Below are 12,867 nucleotides of genomic sequence, written 5' to 3'. Positions count from 1 at the left end.
TCTCAAAATGCCTAAGTAGAGTTCCTGGCTCAAATGAGAGGTTCAGGAACATTCCTGAAATCAATAAAATAATCACAATGCCTTCCACAGAGAAAGTGCTCAACAAAGGCTTGTGAAAGGAGCCAATGCTCCCTTTGCTGTAACATTCCCGTGCTCCCCTAGCTCCTTCTACTGTCCACTCTCCTTCCCCTGGGGACTCCAGGTCCTAGCAAACCTCTCTCCGCGCCAGTCACTCCTGTCGCTGCACGGGGGGCCCTGCCCTCCTCCTGCCACCGGTCTGTGCCCTCTGCGGCTCACCCTTTATTCCTACTATTCAACCCTAGTCCCCTTTCCCCTCCTGGATGTCTCTCGCACTGGCTCTCTGTCCCAGTCCTCCAGCCTCCCCGCAACTCAGCTCCACGTCCCCGCCCGCAGGGTAACGCGGTTGTCATGGACACGGCACCTGCGCCCTCCACCACCATCCCCTCCCCCCACCTGCCGCGCGGAGCTGGGGGCTTCTCCAACTGCGACCCCGCCCAGCCCGCTCCGAGCTCCCAGGCCGGGCGTTCTCGCGCCGCCCCCACCCCGCCCGGTGCTGCCCGGAGCCCGGCGGAGCCGCGGGGGCCGCGGGGGCGCGCCAGGCAGCGAGCGGCCGCGCCTGCGCACTGACTCCCTCCCCTAGCGGCGATCCGGGCCGCTGCCGCTCGCGCTGGGGCTGGACGCGGAGCGGGAGGGGGGCGGGGGAGCGGCTCCGCTTCCAGGCTCGAGTGAGGCGGAGACCCGGGCTGGCGGGCGGAGCAGGAGGCACCGCACCTCGGCCAGAGGCGGCTGCTGCAGCTGCTGCCCTTGCGCTCGCCGCCGCCTCTCCAGCGCTTCTGTGATCACCCCTCCAGCTGCTGGGCGCCGCGGCGAGAGAGAGGAGGAGGCGAGAAACTCCCACCGACCCACAGAGGTGAGTCCCGAGCAGAGCATCCTCCATCCTTGCCTGCCTCCCTCCCTCCCAACCTCCCTCCCTCCCATCCTCTCCATCCTCCCCTCCCTCCCAGCTCTCCAACCCTCCCGCCCGCATCCTTCCCAACATCCCTCTCTCCTCTCCCCTCCTTTCTCCCTTCTAGCCTTCCTTTCATCCCTTTCTTCCTCTCTGCCGGCCTCACTTCCTTCCCACCCTTTCTTTCTTCCCCGTCTTTCTTCCAGCCGCTCGCCCTAGGGCGCAGCTCTGCATCCTTTCCCTCTTGTCTCCATCTCTTTCTTCACCCCTTCCCGACGGGAGATCCTTTGCCTGCTAAACTGTCCGGGTTCAGGGGCTCCCAGAAAACTGGGCACATATACTGAGAGACATACTCTTCCACGGCGGATGCCTGCAGGTCCCGACGTTATTTGGATTAAAGGGTCAAGTTGGAAAGAGTACTAAGAACTGAAAGGGCAAGAGGCTGGAGGAAGAATCTATGGATTTGTGCCGTAGTGGAGTGGGGGCGGGGAGGGTTGTCACTTGGACATGTTGCCCGCAGCCCCCCACACGCCTCTCTCGCCGTTTCTGTTTTCCTCCTGGGAATTACATGTTCTCAGTGTGTGTCTCACTGATGGAAAATCCAGGCTTCCCTGCCTTGATGGTCTCCGTGAGAAGCCACAAGGAAAGAAGAGAACAAGAAAGAGGGGAGGGGAGAGAAGGGTGGCAGCAGTGGACGCGGCTTGTGTCCTTTCCCCTGGGCCTATTTGGATGGATGTTTTCAAACCACCCGCCTCACATTTGGCTTGGGATTGAACCCGTGTGTCCTTAGCCCTGTCTCTGCCTACTTCAAAGGCGCAAACTCTCTAAACTTTAAGGCGTGTGCACCACATTATTATTTATGCAATGTTTTCATCAGCACGCAAAACCCTGAAGTGGCTTGCTTTGGGGAGATGGGGAGAAGAAGGGTGGAAGAGATGCACTTTGTTCCTTGTGGGTTAACTTCTAAAAGAGGACAACCGATAGGCAGTCTCTGGAGTAATGAGGTGATGGTCCACAGGCTTATCAATATACCACTTTGATAGCATTAGGTGCATGAGAGCCTGTAGCCGATGACCTTACCCTCCTCGCATCGCATCCACCTGACAGGACTTGGGAAGATGTTTGGAGAGAAGCATACAGTGTGATTCCCTTCGTAGTTTATGGAAAAGTTGAATGACCTCTGGGACCATTATTAACAATTTAAAATTTCAGTTGCTTTGGCACCCATTGTTTTCACCAACTCACATGTTTTACTTTGCTTTCTTTAGCCTACACTCCAACCCCTTCTGTTATATAGGTTAGTAGTCAGTTGTCAGTTTTCCTTTTTGCAAGCATTACTGCTGCAAAGTTTATTTATGTGTGGCGAGACAGCCATGCCTCAGAATGTTCAGTGTACTCATCATTTCAGAAAGGTCCAACAAACGGTATAAGTACAAATCAAAAATGGAGTCTTTAGAAGCCTGTATTTTGCCCTATCTATAGTCTCCTTTAAAAAAACAAACAAAAGCAGAAAATATTAATATCTGTAGAACAGCTGTGTTTTATGTTTAATGAGTATGTGGGGAGGGACTGAAATTAATGGCGGATTCAGTGAAGCTGCCAGTAAAAAAAACTATTCTGTGGAGCAAATTATTGATTTTTTTTCTTTTCATCGAAATTATTATATGCCAGGAGTACAATATGCACTTTTGCATTTTCTGAGAATGTGAAGTCGGAGTTGAGATGAGGAGAATTACCTTTCAAAGTGATGGAGTGCTGATTGGATGAGAGCTGATATAGTTAATCATCTGAAACAATTTTTAGGAAGTGTGCGATATTAGGAATGATGGACCCACCCCCGGCCCCAACTCTCCTTGGTAGGAATGCAATTCCACTAATGGCTTGGCTGACTGTGCAGCGATGTGGCTGAAGTGTAGTTGAATTATGAGTGTTACCAACATTCTGATACAGAATTGCAATCAGTCCTGTGTGCATTGGAATGGCTACCTGATTTAGTAATGAACACAGTTGTAGATAGGGTTGGTGTTGTTGATGTTCCTTTTCCTGGAATGCCATGAAGCTAGTAAAAACTTTGGTGGTGATTATATATGAATACATAAGTTAGTACCATCCTAATATACTTTCAGATGACTTTTCCCTCCTGGTAACTCTACTGCTCTCTCTCTCTCTGGGGGGCTTCATATATGTTGTATGGGAAGGAAGCAGCCCTGCTCATTTAACAAATATATATTTTTATTGATTTCAGAGAGGAAGGGAGAGGAAGAGAGAGACTGAAACATCAATCAGTGATTGGCTGCCTCCTGCATGCCTCCTACTGGGGATTGAGCACACAACCCAGGCATGTGCCCTTGACTGGAAATGAACCTGGGACCCTTCAGTCCACAGGCTGAAACTCTATCCACTGAGTCAAACCGGCTAGGGCTGCCCTGCTTGTTTTTATTGCAGTTTGCTATAAAGAGTGATGTGGGTGTGTGCTCAGTTTTTAAATACTGTGCTTACTAGGGAAAGAAAGGTACCTTTTATTTGTTTCCTTTGTAAATATTCATTCACTCACTGAAAACAAAATTTGCAAGGTTATTAAAGAAAAGAAACGAACACTTGTTTACAGCAAGATTTTGAGAGAGACTTGAGTAAAATTAATAAAACATGAAATAGACAACCAGCTAATGTCTTATAGAAGCAGCCTGCTACTCTGACTTTAATCCAGTTTTCAGATAAAGACCAACTTCTGAAGAATTTCATTTCTACAGGCTTTTGCCTTTAGTTTACCGGACCTTTAAGAATGTATAGTCCATATAAAGCCCAACAGAACATTTTGTGCACCCCATAGGAAATATTCTGGAACATTCTCTGTGCTTCCCTCAGAACGCTTAAAACCTTCCTAACCTTGTACTTAGTGGTATGAGGTTTTTCAAAAGAAGTAAAAGACACTCTTTGACCTTAGCTTACACTCTAGTTGAGAACAAGCATTTGCATGAGGTCATATTTCACAGTAGCAAAGAAGGAGATCTTTGGAGAGAGCTTTAGATTTGAGTGCATGCTCTACTTAAGTAGTAGAGTGTTCTGCCCTTGCATACTATTTAAGTCTTTTTCCTCATCCGCAAAATGGGAATTATGGTGGAATCTGGTTCATGGGATTGCTTTAAGGGTTAAAAGTGTTAAGCACAGTACTAGGTACAAAGCATGTGTGAAGTAAGCATAATTATAATGAGGAGAAATGGTTTAAAAACAGTCCAAGACAATAGATCAGTAATGGCGAACCTATGACATGCGTGTCAGAGGTGACACGCGAACTCATTGATTTGGTTGATTTTTCTTTGTTAAATGGCATTTAAATATATAAAATAAATATCAAAAATATAAGTCTTTGTTTTACTGTGGTTGCAAATATCAAAAAATTTCTATATGTGACACGGCACCAGAGTTAAGTTAGGGTTTTTCAAAATGCTGACACGCCGAGCTCAAAAGGTTCGCCATCACTGCAATAGATGTAGATGTACTGGAAAGAAATGAAGACCATGTGTTAGAGGCGTTCCAAAGAGGACAGATGTTTCTGGAGCCAGGGAAAGATTCCAGTCAGGAGTAGCGCTTGAGCTTGGACATAGACTCCTGTGAAGAATTCATGCATGGTCGGTCCCACAGCTGGAAAAGCAGAGTGGGAGGAAGCCTGGTGTGTTTGGGAAGGCTGTTCCTGGAACTTTGGACATACTGATGAGTATATTAAAAGGTATTAGATATATGCAGTCAGAGTAATCACAGTAGCAATTGGGATAAAACAACTTCTTGTGTGTGAGGTCCATTTTATCATAGAGTGTTCAGCTACCCAGGGGAGTTTGTGTAAGTTCTTTGCCTCACCTGAAGCTCCATCCCAAGACACTGAGGAATCCAAGGTCTGTGTCACAGGGTGGGCCAGAGTATTGTTTTTGTCCTTTTCTTTAAACTTAAAGAAAACCTGACCTTTCTAAACAGCAATTATTTAATATTATGATAATATAGTTATCACAGCTCTCTCCTATTTTGCAAAGTATTTTTGGACTCTTTTCTTGGAGAATAATAACCAGGATTACGTTGGTATATATGAAGCCAGTGTTTGTTAGAGTAATTGTATTTTCTGGAACTTTATTTTCACTTTATTATTGATTTTGCTTAATTACCATAAGCCCTTTTCTTGGGGGGAGGAGGGCTGTTCAAAATTATTAATAATTCTGAATGGGTTCTGATCTTTAAAATGTTTTACTGGGGGTGAAGGTGGGCTAAGGATAGAGGATCTATCTGGCATTGTGTCTGAGCAAGTTAAATATCTTCTCAGTGTGGGGTGGCAGTTGCTCACTAGCTAAGACTGTTGGTAAACCTTTGTGTTTGGTCGGTGTTCATTAACTTTTTTGAAATATATACCCATGAATAATTTATCCAACATTATAGTGATATAATTAGTATCCAACATTATAAGTGATATAATTAGGTTATTTTATATATGTAAAAAGAGATTTTTAGAACATTTCACCTGTAGGTAACAAAGGTCAGTTTTTATAGTGTTCATGTTTAATCCATTTTCAATAGATAGACACAATTTCATTGCTTTCTCCAACATGGTTAATGCTTTTCTTATATTTATTATTTTGTAGTTCTAATAAGATAAGAAATTGGTTTTGTGGATATTATCTTAAGATACATAGTTAGAATATGAATATATATATATATATATATATATGCTAACAGTTTAACAGACCACAGACCATAGCATTTTTATTTTATATTTTAAGGTTTTTCTCAATATTCTGATGTTTTAAAGATTCAGCAGATCTAAATAAAACATCTTCAAATATATTACCTCTAGTCAGTTCTATATTAAAGCATCAGTAATTTTTGAAAAAATTGACTTTTGGACATTTTTATTTTTTTTCAAATGTGAATTTTACTGTGGAGGTGAATTCTAACCCGGCCACAAATATGCATTCTATAACTCTTTGAAATTATTACTTGTAACACATTATAAAAGACACAAAGAGATAGTCTGACTTTATAAAGCTTAATTTACCGGACTTTTGTGCCTCTTTGTTTAAAGACTGCCTGTGTACACAACTCCGAGACTGTTACTTTTCAGCTGTGAGTCCCATGTGCATTAACAGGAGTGAAATACGAATTGTGAACTCAGGTTAAGGTGTTGTCCAAGCAGAAAGGTGGAGTAAGGATGGAATAAAATGAATTCACTTTTGTTTCATCTATTGAGCTGAAAATTCATAACTGCCTGATTAATTAGGGGTTTCCTATATTTTTGCTCCCATGCAGATACAGTCCATGTTGCAGTTGTTTATATAGACACATATATGTATTTACATATGTGTATTTTTTTCAGTTAGCAGTCTTTCAGACTAGATCATGGTTGTGAAGCATTATGTAAAACCAGGTATTGGTTTTTCAGTATCTTGCTAGCTTTCAGTGTCTTGCTATTTTGTTTTCTTTTTGGGAGAGCCAAGTAATACAACACTTGTGGAAACAGCCCGATTGGGCTAGAGATCCAGATCAGCTAACATCCTAACTTGCTCCAGTGTTCCTACTTTAAATGACTGACATGCCATTGTGTCGGGGTAGAAGTAATTTAATTTTATAAGATCACAAGGGCTATAGAAACATTAATAGGACACTTTTGATATATTCATTTTATGTAAATTGGGTTTATGTTGTTCATTCCATATTGGCAGTAAATCCACAATCTTTTTTTTTTTTTTTATAGTGCCTTGGTGTTTCACAACTAAAGGTATGAACTCTTTTTTAAAAAATATATATCTTTATTGATTTCAGAGAGGAAGGGAGCGGGAGAGAGCGATAGAAACATCAATGATGAGAGAGAATCATTGATCAGCTTTCTCCTGCACATTCCCTACTGAGAATCTAGCCCTCAACTGGTCATGTGCCCTGACAGGGAATCAAACCACAGCCTCCCTGTTCATAGGTAGATGCTCAACAAAGCTATTAACTCTTAATGGAGACATGCCAGTTCTCCCACAGCCTACTAGAACTGACAAGGATGCCATAAATGACCAAAGAATCTGATGTTCTCATCTGATTTTAATTGTGTTTAGACAAGGGTTTGGTGACAATCCAGTCATCCAAGTGTATCGGAAATTCATAGGGCCCAGAGCAGTTGTTAAATATCATTAATTCATCTTTCAGTAAGAAGGTAGGAATGTACCTTAAATATCTCAGGAAGAATGAATTGTCCTCAGCTAGTTCTAGGAGAGGGCAACTCACAATTCTTGAGAATTTATGACTACTCTTCATTGTTTTCTTCAGGTATTGATACCTACTGGTGTTATTTAACAAAATATGCCCCATTTCCCTTCTCAACTATGCAGAAATGGCATAAGGAGGTCTATATAGAACTCCTTGGAAAAAAATGTCAGCATTTACATTTATCCCTCTCTTCAGTTATATGTTCTATGTATTTTTTAAACACAGTAACCTAATCTGAATTCATTCAACAGGTTTTTTAAAATCCTTGCTCTGTCAAGAGCATTGGGCTATATTACCTATATATATATAAAAGGCTAATATGCAAATTGTCCCCTCAGGAGTTCCACCAGGAGACCGGGAGTTTGATCGCTCGCTCGCTATGACGTGTGCTGACCACCAGGGGGCGGCACGGAATGAAGGAAGGCCCTGGCTGGCAGCCGGAAGGCCCTGATCAACCCTGATCGCTGGCCAGGTCTAAGGACCCTATCCATGCATGAATTTCGTGCAGCGGGCCTCTAGTAATTTTATAAAAGCACTGAATCAGACCTCAGGACACCTGTGTTTTTCCTTCAGGTTTTCAGCTAATTAGTTGTATGACTAGATAAGTCTCAAGCTGTCTAAAGATTATTTATTAAATGTTTAAGTGACTTGGATTAGATGATATATGGAGTGTCTTCTAGCGATAAAACTCTAAATTTCCACATGTGATTATTCTTTAAAATTTCAAGGCATGTGTGCTGTTTGATTTTTTTCTTTTGAAACATAAACCACTTGCTACATGAGAAAACCTTCATCTTCAGTGCCATGGGCTTTCCCTTTTGAAAGAAAATTGCAAATTTAGCTTCACAGTGTCTCTGGACAAAGGAGAACTAAGAAATATTTCATTTTCTTACCTCCCCATCTTTTCCCTCTCTCTCCTTTTTAAGATCTTTCCTGGATTGCAGGTACAGTCAGTTACCTTCATTTAGGGACTAGCCCAAAGTACAGTTGGACTGTTTGTGTAATGTCACTGTCTTTGAGAAACACGAAATGATATTTATGTAAATAGAATAACATTTATTTAAGAAGTTATATACTAGTATACTCTAAGGTTAATATTTTTGTCTTGCTTCTCCCCGGATCCTATCCTGTGGGACTGTGTGGTCACCAGTCTTTCTATCAATCCAGCTCCAAATTCCCATTAAAAACTTTGAGCCCTGCCGAACCGGTTTGGCTCAGTGGATAGAGCATCGGCCTGCGGACTGAGGGGTCCTGGGTTCGATTCCAGTCAAGGGCATGTACCTTGGTTGCGGGCACATCCCCAGTAGGGGGCGTGCAGGAGGCAGCTGATCGATCTCTCTCATCAGTGTTTCTAGCTCTCTATCCCTTTCTCTTATTCTCTGTAAAAAATCAATAAAATATATTAAAACAAACAAACAAACAAACAAACACAAAAAAAATCTTTGAGCCCTACCTGGTTTGGCTCTGTGGATGGAGTGTCAGCTTGTGAACTGAAGGGTCCTGGGTTTGATTCTGGTTAAGGGCACATACCAAGGTTGCAGGCTCCTCCCTGGCCCTGGGCCTTGGTCAGGGCTTATGTAGGAGGCAACGAATCAATGTGTTTCTCTAACATTGATATTTCTCCCTGTCTTTCCCTCTCTCTAAAAATCAATGGAAAAATATCCTCGGGTGAGGATTAAAAAAAAATTTATAATTAAATTTGCTGAGATATGTTTTATATATATTAATAAAGTACATCCATTTACAGTTGTGTGTTGACAACTATACCTGTGTAACCACCACTGCAACTAAGATAAATTTCCATTGCCTCTGCTTTATTTGATTTTCATCTTTATAGATTAGGTTTTCTTGTTCTAGAAATGGATATAGTTGAATCATAAAAATATGCACTCATTTTTGTCTCTTTTGTTGAGCATATGTTTTGAGATTTGTAAATGATTTTGAATATATAAACTTCGAGAAGAAAAGAAAATATAGGAAGAAGTCTGTGATTTGGTTGAAGCAAAGAAGTCTTAGGATGCAAAAGCACTAATCCTAAAATTATAGGAAAAATAGAAACTAAACTTTGTATCAAAAAAGCCCACTCTTCAAAAGACACACGATTTGCTAAATGTATGTATCTCTATATATCTGAAAGAAGACTAATTATTCTAGTTGTATATAGAACTCTTGCATCTCAATAAGAATACAAACAATCCAACTAAAAATGAACAAAATATCCGAAGAGCTATTTCACAAAAGAAGGTATACAAATGAGCAATGAGCATATAGAAAGCCACTTAACTCTCTTATTCACCCAAATAATGAAATTTAAAAACCACAGTATACTACCACTCTATAAACACTAGAATGGCTAAATTGAAAAAGACCAACAATATCAAGTTTTGGAGAGTGTGAAGTAACCAGATGATGCACTGAGAGTTTGCTGGTGGGAATGTAACACTTTAGGAAACACGTTGGTAGTTTCCCTGAATACTAAAAATACTCTTAGCACACAACCTGGAGATTCTGCTCCCAGGTGAAATTAAAACATATGCACAAAGACTGTTTTTACATGAAACTGAATATCAGCTTTGCTCATAATAGTTTCAAACTAAAACCAATCCAAATATCCACCAGATTCCTATTTTAAAGTTGTTCTTTTCAAATGGAAAACAAAGCCACTGATAAGTTTTTTTTAGAGAGGTGCTGTTTGCCATATGTAACCTGGCAGCAGAAGAAAGGAAATACATTCAAAAATATTTGTAAACATAAGAAATCCAGAGGCAGGTCACTCCAGGCATCAGACCTAGGCTTAGATTCTCCTCTCTGCCGGTCCCTGGACTCTGCCCGTCTGGGTCCAGACCTCAACTTCAACCAGTGGTCCCGTCCGATCTCACTGGCCAGCACTGGATCGCATGGCCATCCCCATACAGTCAACAGCAGGGGGAAGGAATCACCATGCATGGTGGGCTTATGGGTAGATAAGCCAAATGGCAGTTCTGTTCAGAAAAAGGAATGGGGAAAGGAATGTTGGGTAAGCAAATAGCAGTGTTTGTGATAATTTGATTTAGAGACCTGCCATGATGTTCTCAGTCTTTGGGAAAGAGGTTGAAGTAGAAAGCTAGGTTTGTAGGAGAAGAGGAATGAAGACATTTAGACCCTAGTTCAGGGGAGCGAGTCTAGATCTAAGGGAATAGTTCCAAGTTGGCAAGCAGACAAATAGTGGCGAGCAGAGCCAGGCCCATGGGGCCCATGGAGCTGGGACAGGAGGCAAAAGTCCGCGCTGGCACTAGCCTGAAATCCCGGCAGGCCAATTTGATTGCGGTTTGCCCATCTGTGAAATCAGGACCTCGGGCAAGAAGATTTTCATGTTTTGCTTTTTTTTTTTTTTTAAATATATTTTATTGATTTTTTACAGAGAGGAAGGGAGAGAGATAGAGAGTTAGAAACATTGATGAGAGAGAAACATCGATCAGCTGCCTCCTGCACATCTCCTACTGGGGATGTGCCCGCAACCCAGGTACATGCCCTTGACCGGAATCGAACCTGGGACCTTTCAGTCTGCAAGCCGACGCTCTATCCACTGAGCCAAACCGGTTTCGGCATGTTTTCCTTTTAAAGCAGAAACTAAAACAGTAATTATTCTCTCTTTTTTTAAAGGTGTTCTCAACCACTTTAGATTCTTGTGTGTGTGTGTTTCCCTAATAATTCTGTTATAAACCTCAGCCTGCATTAGTTCCTTATAAGTCCTAGCTAATGGATTAAGCCTCCAAACTCATTCTATCTTTGAACAAATCCTATTTCTGGTTAAACAAATGGAGCAGTCATACATCAAGTAAACTTTCTCTTTTTTTAAAATATATTTTTTATTGATTTCAGAGAGGAGGGGAGAGGAAGAGAGAGATAGAAACATCAGTGATGAGAGGGAATCATGGATTGGCTGCCTCCTGCACAATGGACTGAACCCGCAACCCAGGCATGTGCCCTTGACCAGAATTGAACCTGAGACCCTTCGGTCCACAGGCCAACGTTCTATCCACAAGCCAAATCAGCTAGGGCTCAAGTAAACTTTCTTACAAGTTGTTGAAACCACTGCTTTGCGGGATATAGCCCTGGATCTGTGTATGAATAAGATATAGTAGCACTTGACCTCATGATGTAACAGTCTAGTAGAGGTGAAAAGTACCTGAACAGTTTAATCCCAGAAAGAACATGACAGCTAGAACATGACAGTGTGTAGTGCAGTATGGTACGGACTCCACAGTGGCCTGGGTCTCAAGTCCAGGCGGACACAGAACCAGAAGCTTTGCTCTAGTGCGGATGGGAGAGAGATGAAGGAAGGGATGACCTTGTATTAGTACCTTATTCAGCCCTGCCTTGGTCTGGGAACTGGGACAGGCTGAGTCAGCAGGAAGATGAGATTAATGAGCACTGCAGGGGGAGAGGAGAAGTCACATCCAGAACTGAGGCTGGGACTCTGATAACTGCTCAGGAGGCCACTGAGGAGTGGGACGGGAGTAAAGGGGAGAGGCTGGGAGGCAGGAAATATTTGGACACTATCTGTATAGAGGTATCTCAAGAATGCAGTCACAGAGGGGACATTGTTTCAAAGGGAACATGTTTTGTGTTTTTACACTTTCATCAGTACATGACCGTTGTAGAGCATCTAGAAAATAACAAAGAAAATAAATGTGAGAATAAAAATTACTGAAGTCTAACTCTCCAGTGAACATTTGGTGAATTTCTGGTTGTTTTTGTCCCCCTCCCCCTCCACGTGATGAGTGTACAGTATCCGAGTTTATCATGTAGAAGACTTTTCAAAGCAAAGCTGAGATCATAGGTATTATGTACCGTGTTCTAACTTTTAATTAAACATATTGAGCATTTCCTAGGAAAATGAAAAGTCTTCTTTCACATCAATATCTGTGTAACATTACATTGACTGGAGTTTAAGTTTCCAGTCTTTGGCTACCTACAGAGGTAAAATGCTTGTGCTCTCTGCCTTCACATATGGGCTGTGTCCTGGACAGATTGACTTTGGGAGGCTAAGGAAAGTGCCTCAAAGGTGCAGGTGGTCAAGGTCTATGTAGCAAGATATACATTTTTATATTTACTTAAATGGTAACATGGTATTCTATCCCTCATTTTCACTTCACATATAGCTTAGCTGGTAATAAATATATACACCATTCTTTAAAATGTAACTTTTTATTGATTTTAGAGAGGAAGGGAGGGAGGGAGGGAGGGAGGGAGGGAGGGAGGGAGGGAGGGAGAAAGAGAGAGAGAGAGAGAGAGAGAGAGAGAGAGAGAGAGAGAGAGACAGAGAGAGAGACAGAGACAGAGAGACAGAGAGACAGAGACATCAATGATGAGAGAGAATCATTGATCATCTGCCTCCTGCACACCTACATTGGGGATGGAGCCCACAACTCGGGCATGTGCCCTGACCGGGAATCAAACCCTGACCTCCTGGTTCATAGGCTGATGCTCAACCGCTGAGCTACGCTGGCCGGGCCACACCATTATTTTTTAACCGCTACCTATTATTTTATAGTGTGGTTCTACTGTGATTTATTTAATCCTTGTTTTCATAGATATTTAGTTCCTGCCAATTTGCTATTTCAAACTATGCCGTGGAAAACATCCTTAAACAGGTTTCTTGTCCACATGTACTAGTGTGTGCT

At 42.3% G+C, this 12,867-nt stretch overlaps 1 protein-coding gene across 3 annotated transcripts in view; it reads left to right on the top strand.

Moving 5' to 3' along the window:
- Positions 1-702: 702 nt before the first annotated feature.
- CTNNA2 (catenin alpha 2) overlaps positions 703-12,867 on the top strand; it is a 1,107,789-nt gene continuing 1,095,624 nt past the window's right edge. For 2 of the 3 annotated variants that reach the window (XM_081101401.1, XM_081101400.1), the window contains exon 1: positions 703-931. The gene's annotated coding sequence lies outside the window, so the exon portion shown is untranslated. The remainder of the gene's footprint in view (positions 932-12,867) is intronic. The other variant, XM_081101399.1, reaches the window with a different exon arrangement.

Source organism: Myotis nattereri (assembly GCF_964212035.1).
Source record: "Myotis nattereri genome assembly, chromosome: 10".
In the NCBI taxonomy this organism is placed as follows: domain Eukaryota; kingdom Metazoa; phylum Chordata; class Mammalia; order Chiroptera; family Vespertilionidae; genus Myotis; species Myotis nattereri.
This window is presented reverse-complemented; position numbering and strand designations above follow the sequence as displayed.